General features: G+C 47.5%; 1 protein-coding gene across 2 annotated transcripts in view; it reads left to right on the top strand.

Moving 5' to 3' along the window:
• Positions 1–552: 552 nt before the first annotated feature.
• Positions 553–6,000, top strand: part of VPS37C (VPS37C subunit of ESCRT-I) — a 29,741-nt gene continuing 24,293 nt past the window's right edge. Inside the window, exon 1 of one of the 2 annotated variants that reach the window (XM_036862177.1) lies at positions 553–818. The gene's annotated coding sequence lies outside the window, so the exon portion shown is untranslated. The remainder of the gene's footprint in view (positions 819–6,000) is intronic. The other variant, XM_036862176.1, reaches the window with a different exon arrangement.

The following is a 6,000-nucleotide window of genomic DNA, read 5'->3' as shown; positions in this document are numbered from 1 at the left end:
CATACTGCCTAGAGAAGAGAGCGCTAGCATCAGGCCCTTGCTTCAAGGCACCGGCCTCATGATTCTGCGCAAGTGAGGATGCTTAAGGCCATCTGTTATTTTTAAAGCACTACCCATACAGAATGGACTAAATGTAACCTAGGGTCTCGGCAAACAGGTTACTTTTCGGGAAGCTACTCAAGTGTTGTTCGCCAGTCAGTTCCAGACTGACAGCCATTGCTGTTGTCCAGGGGACACTTAGGACTGCGATCACTCCAGTCCCGGCGTGGGGGTTTCGCAGTCTCAGCTCAGACCATCTAGGGAGTCCCTCGGTGCTGGGATTCCATTTGTTTCCTTTCGGGTCTCCTTTGGGCCACTTTGAGCAGCACCCCCCACAGCCGAGCTCGCTTAATAAAGGATACCCTCTCCCGCCTACCAGAGAATCGGCAGACGCTTGCGCAGGCGCACTCGCACAGGGCGGCTTGGGTTCCTCCCAATGGGCGGTGTCCCCTCTGGGGGCGGGGCAATGGCCTGCGAGGGGCGTGGCCAGGCTCCACCAAGCGCTGGAGGGATCTCGTGGGCCTTCCCGTAGGTGTGGTCCCGGGTGGCAGCGAGAGTGTGTGTGGGGGGGACCGGGCGACGGTGTCGGGGTGACTCAGAGGCCCCTGGCGCACACAACGTGCTGCGGGACGAGTGGCGTGGACCCCAGCTCCCAGCGCCCGGACGTTGGAGGGGGGGTCACATCCGGCGGGAGGGGGCGGGCCTCGTGGACCCCGGAAGTGTGGGCTCCGGCTGCGATTTAACCCGCAACGGCGTTGGCGGCGACGGCGGCGGCAGGGGTAGGTGAAAGGGGCCCGGGGAGGGGCAAGGACGGGGATTGGGGCGGCGCTGGCAGTTGCTCCCGGCGCGCCTCCGCCTGCCCGCCTCACCTGGCAGAGGCTGGTGATTGGGCGCGAGGGGCGCGTGACTCCAGCGGAGGGCCGGAGCCCCTGCCGCTCGCAGTGGGAGGGCGGGAAGGAGGGAGGCAATGCCCGAGCTCCCCGCGCAGGTCGCGCCTCCAGCACCCCCCCCACCTCACCGCCACCTTTCACCCTTCACCCCGTACTTGAGCGCCCTGCTGGTCACACTTCTGGTGACGTTAGAGCCAGTTTGCCCATGTATAGGCGGGGAAACAGTCTAAGAATGGGGTCTGACTTGCCAGAGGGAGTCCAGCGGCAGAATGGGGTCTGAGGGACGCTCTGGTCTTTTAACTCTCTGGGCTATACCCTTTCTCCAGGGCAGTGAGGTTGTGGCTTTTCAGCCTTGATTCTGTTCTTATCCTTTATTCTGGACCCGGACTTGGGCTGTCCAGCATCACTGACCACTCCCTAGTTCTGGGCCTGCTGGGTACAGAGGTCATTGGTGTTTGTGAATCTCCAGCGTGTGCCTGGTTCCTCCTGAATTTAGAGAGCAGTGGTGTGTGTGTGTGTGTGTTACTGGCAGAGTTGACTCTACACCTCAGGGTTTCAGTCCCTGAGACTAGGCAGTGCTTTCTCAGCTACACAATGTCTGGGCTCACTCACCCTGGGAATGTCCACTCTTAGCTCTGGAAACTTCAGAAACTCACTTCCCTTCACTTCAGCAATATCCCAGTAGTACTGTTGCTGACTCAGGCCTTTTCCACCCTCTTCATTGGCTCCCTGCCTCTTACCCAGGAGTCCCATTTCCTACTGGTGCACCCAAGATGCTGCCACCTGACTGTAAGGCTGTGACTGTCAGCCCTAGAGCTGGAAGTGGTGGTGACCAAGGGTTTGGAAAGGAAAGACTTTCTTTGTCTGTTGTCCAAAGCTGTGACCCTGTACAGGCCTGAACTCTGGTTCTGGGTGGGAGTGAGGACTTGGAGTGAAATACTGGACCCTGAAGTGAGAGTTCTTGGCTGTCATAATGTCCAGAAAAGCTTTTTTCCTAGATTATCTGAGAAATCTGGCTTGGTGCCTTTGTAGTTTCCGTTAGGTAGAAATTTTTCTTTGTAGATTTCATCTGGGCAGCTTCTGGTGGCTGTGTTTTTCTGTTTTTGTTGTTTGTTTGTTTTTAAGGTAGCAAAAGCTCTGACTTCTTGCTTGGCTGCCATGTGCTATTGGCAGTGTTCTGGGGGCTTTGTGAACATACTGGATTCTGGGAACACTCAAGGTAGATGGTGAGCCCATTTTGCAGATGAAGTAAGTGGGTAATAGAGATGTTAGGTAGGGTGCTACAGCCAGTAAATGGCCAAGTTGGGATTTTTAACCCGTCCGTCTTATTTCCAAGCTAATGTATCTGCTGGATGTTAAGAATCATCTGTGATGCTTGTTAGAGATACAGAGCCTCATCTCTGGATATTCTTGCTTAGATTCTGGAGAGGGACCCAGGAATTTGTATTTTTAACACTTGCACTGGGTGATTCTTACTGTAAGGCGAGTTTGGGAAGCACTGCCTTAAGGAGTTTGTAGATTTGCTGAGCTTGGAAGTGAAATTATTTCTAAGGCTTCTTGTTATTTTTTTGCTTATTGCTGTGTAATTTGCTAATCTGCCGTTAAAAGGGCATTGGGGGCTTCCCTGGTGGCGCAGTGGTTGAGAATCTGCCTGCTAATGCAGGGGACATGGGTTTGAGCCCTGGTCTGGGAAGATCCCACATGCCGCGGAGCAGCTAGGCCCGTGAGCCACAACTACTGAGCCTGCGCGTCTGGAGCCTGTGCTCCGCAACAAGAGAGGCCACGATAGTGAGAGGCCCGCGCACCGCGATGAAGAGTGGCCCCCGCTTGCCACAACTAGAGAAAGCCCTCGCACAGAAATGAAGACCCAACACAGCCAAAAATAAATAAATTAATTAAAAAAACAAAAACAAATGTTCAAGTACACTTGGTGTCTTAAAAAAAAAAAAAAAGGGCATTGGGGTCGCTAGCTGTATGAATCATCTCTTGAACACTGTTGGCCAGTCCTAGTAGGGTTTTTCCAGACTGACCTAATCAGGTCAGCAAAGACCTTGTTTTAATCCGATTGGATCTCTGTTCGGAAATTCTTTTAGTTTCTCCTCAGAGTCTGGAGTTTTCAGAAGGTTCCAGTTCGTTCCTGGATAGTTGCCCCTTGACAGAGAGATCTCTGTAAAGGCAAAGGTCTGTGAGGTTTTGGGAGCTTTAAAGGCATGTTTATTTAGCAGGTGTTTCCTCCACTGCGTTTCTCTCCCCTTTCACTGGTTTATGTCAAAGGCTTGAGCAAATACCAAACAGCTTTGTTTATTGTGATTTAGCTGGAGCTGACAAGTGGAGTCCCTGGGGCTTAGGATGGGCCAGACAGGGGAGGAGAGGGGACACTGAACCATGGAAGTCAAACAGGTAACCCAGGTCAGTTATGCCTAGCATTGAAGACATGTGAAGTACTGCTAATTTATCTGCTCCCTCCTGGACAGAATTAGAAGTAGTGAAAGAGGCAAAGTCAGCATTATGCTGTTACTTTATTCTTCCTCTGTCCAGTGAACACTGATTTCTAATTTAATTTCTTTGTAAACAGAGGATGTACTTTGTATGCTTTGAATCGTTTTAATTTACTGTTCCATACATAAACATTTTGGGGTGTTATGTTCTTTTGATGAATTGACCTCCTTTATCATGAAATGACCCTTTTAATCCCTGATAGTATTCTTTGCTCTGAAATCTACTTTGTCTTGTTATAATATAGCCAATCCAACTTAAAAACAATTTAGTGCTAATGGATTGATATCCAGAATATTTGAAGAATTCCTACAACTCAACAGTGAAAAAACAAACAACCTGATTAAAGTGGGCAAAGGACTTGAATAGACATTTCTCCAAAGAAGCTATACAGATGGCCAGTAAGCACATGAAGATACTCAACATCACTAGTCATCAGGGAAATGTGAACCCAAATGACAATGAAATACCACTTCACACCCATTAGAATAACTATTGTTAAAAAAAAACAAAAAACACCAGAAGTATTGGCAAAGATGTGGAGAAATTGGAACCCTTATTTATATTACTGGTGGGAATGTAAAGTGTGCAGTTGCTGTGGAAAACAGTATGGCAATTCTTCAAAAAATTAAAGATAGAATTACCGTATGATCTAGCAATTCCAATTCTGGGTGTATACCCTAAAGAAGTATAAGCAGAGACTCAAACAGATATTTGTACACCAATGTTTCTGGCAGCATTATTCACAGTAACCAAAAGGTAGAAGCAACCCAAGGGTCCACTGACGGATGAATGGATAAACAAAATGTGATACATGCATACGATAGAGTATTATTCAGCTTTAAAAAGGAAGGAAATTTTTGACAACATAGATGAAACTTGAAGAAATAATGCTAAGTGAAACAAGTCAGTCACAAAAGCATAAATATTGCATGATTCCTCTTATATAAGGTCCCTAGAGTAGTTAAATTTACAGAGACAGGAAGAATGATGGTTGCCCAAGGCTGGGGGAAGGGAGGAATGGAAGTTAATGTTTAATGGGTGCAAAGTTTCAGTCTGGGATAATGAAAAAGTTCTGGAGGTAGATGGTGGTGATGGTTGTACAACAGTGTGAATGTATTTAATGTCACAGAACTGTACACTTAAAATGTTTAAAATGGTAAATTTTATGTTTTACCACAATTAAAAAAAATTGATAGGGATTTTAAAAAATTAATGTGGTATATCTCTTTACATCCTTTTACTTTTGGACTATTTGTGTCTTTATTTTTAAAGTGGGTTTCTTGTAGGCAGCATATAGATGAGTTTTGCATTTTGTGAAATCCAGTCTTAAAAATTCTGCCTTTTAATTGGGATGTTTAGACCATTTACATTTAATGTGATTATTAGTGTAGTTGGGTTTAACTCTCAAGGTCCTTCTACTCTGCCATCTTGCTCCAGATCATATGTTTTAATTTAACATGAGCATGTCACTTGGGCTGTTTCCCTTGCAATTCCCTCTGACAGCTGTGCTCTGAGTCCAAGATGTGCTCTGAGTCTACTTGTTGGGTAGACATCCTGTCAGAGGTTCCTCGGTGGGGTGCAGTTGCCTGAGGGGCAGGCCTTGAATCTGAGACACATGGGGTGCTGGGCACTGGGCCCTGGTGGGCTCCATCTCTGCTTTAGAGCGCAGCGTCTGGGGGATCTGCTTGCATCCGGGCCCAGGTTACGTCTCCTACCCGGGTTTGTGCCTGAAGGGTTAACGACTCTAGCTGGGTTATCATCTTGCTGCTTGTTTTCACTCTGTTCCATGCTCTTTCTTCCCATGTCCCTTTTTTCCTGACCTCCCTGGGATTGAGCAGTTTTTATGATTCCATTTTATTTCCTTTGTTAGTTTATTAGCTGTAACTAACTGTTTTTTTTTTAAAAAGTGGTTGCTTGGGAATTCCCTGGTGGTCCAGTGGTTAGGACTCAGCACTTTCACTGCCGTGACTCTTCACTGCCGTGACTCAGGTTCAATCCCTGGTCGGGGAACTAAGATCTGGCAAGCTGTGTGGTGCAGCCAAAAAAATAAAAAGAACAAGAAAAGAAAAAGAAAAAGAGTGGTTGCTTTAAGATTCATAGTACACATCTTTTTTTTTTTTCACTTTATTGTGCTTCACTTTATTGCACTTTGCAGATACTGTGTTTTTTTTTTTTTTTAATAAATTTATTTATTTATTTATTTATTTTTGGCTGTGTTGGGTCTTCGTTTCTGTGCGAGGGCTTTCTCCAGTTGTGGCAAGCGGGGGCCACTCTTCATCGCGGTGCGCGGGCCTCTCACTGTCGCAGCCTCTCCCGTTGCGGAGCACAGGCTCCAGACGCGCAGGCTCAGTAGTTGTGGCTCATGGGCCTAGCCGCTGCGCGGCATGTGGGATCTTCCCGGCCCGGGGCACGAACCCGTGTCCCCTGCATTGGCAGGCGGATTCCTAACCACTGCGCCACCAGGGAAGCCCTGTGTTTTTTTTTTAATAAGTTAAAGGTCTGTGGCAATCCCACATCAAACAAATCTGTTGGCGCCACTTTTCCAACAGCATTTGCTCACTCACTTCATGTC

Source organism: Balaenoptera musculus, chromosome 8 (genome assembly GCF_009873245.2).
Source record: "Balaenoptera musculus isolate JJ_BM4_2016_0621 chromosome 8, mBalMus1.pri.v3, whole genome shotgun sequence".
Classification (NCBI taxonomy): domain Eukaryota; kingdom Metazoa; phylum Chordata; class Mammalia; order Artiodactyla; family Balaenopteridae; genus Balaenoptera; species Balaenoptera musculus.
Note: the sequence above shows the minus strand (reverse complement) of the source record. Positions and strands in the feature narration are given on the sequence as shown.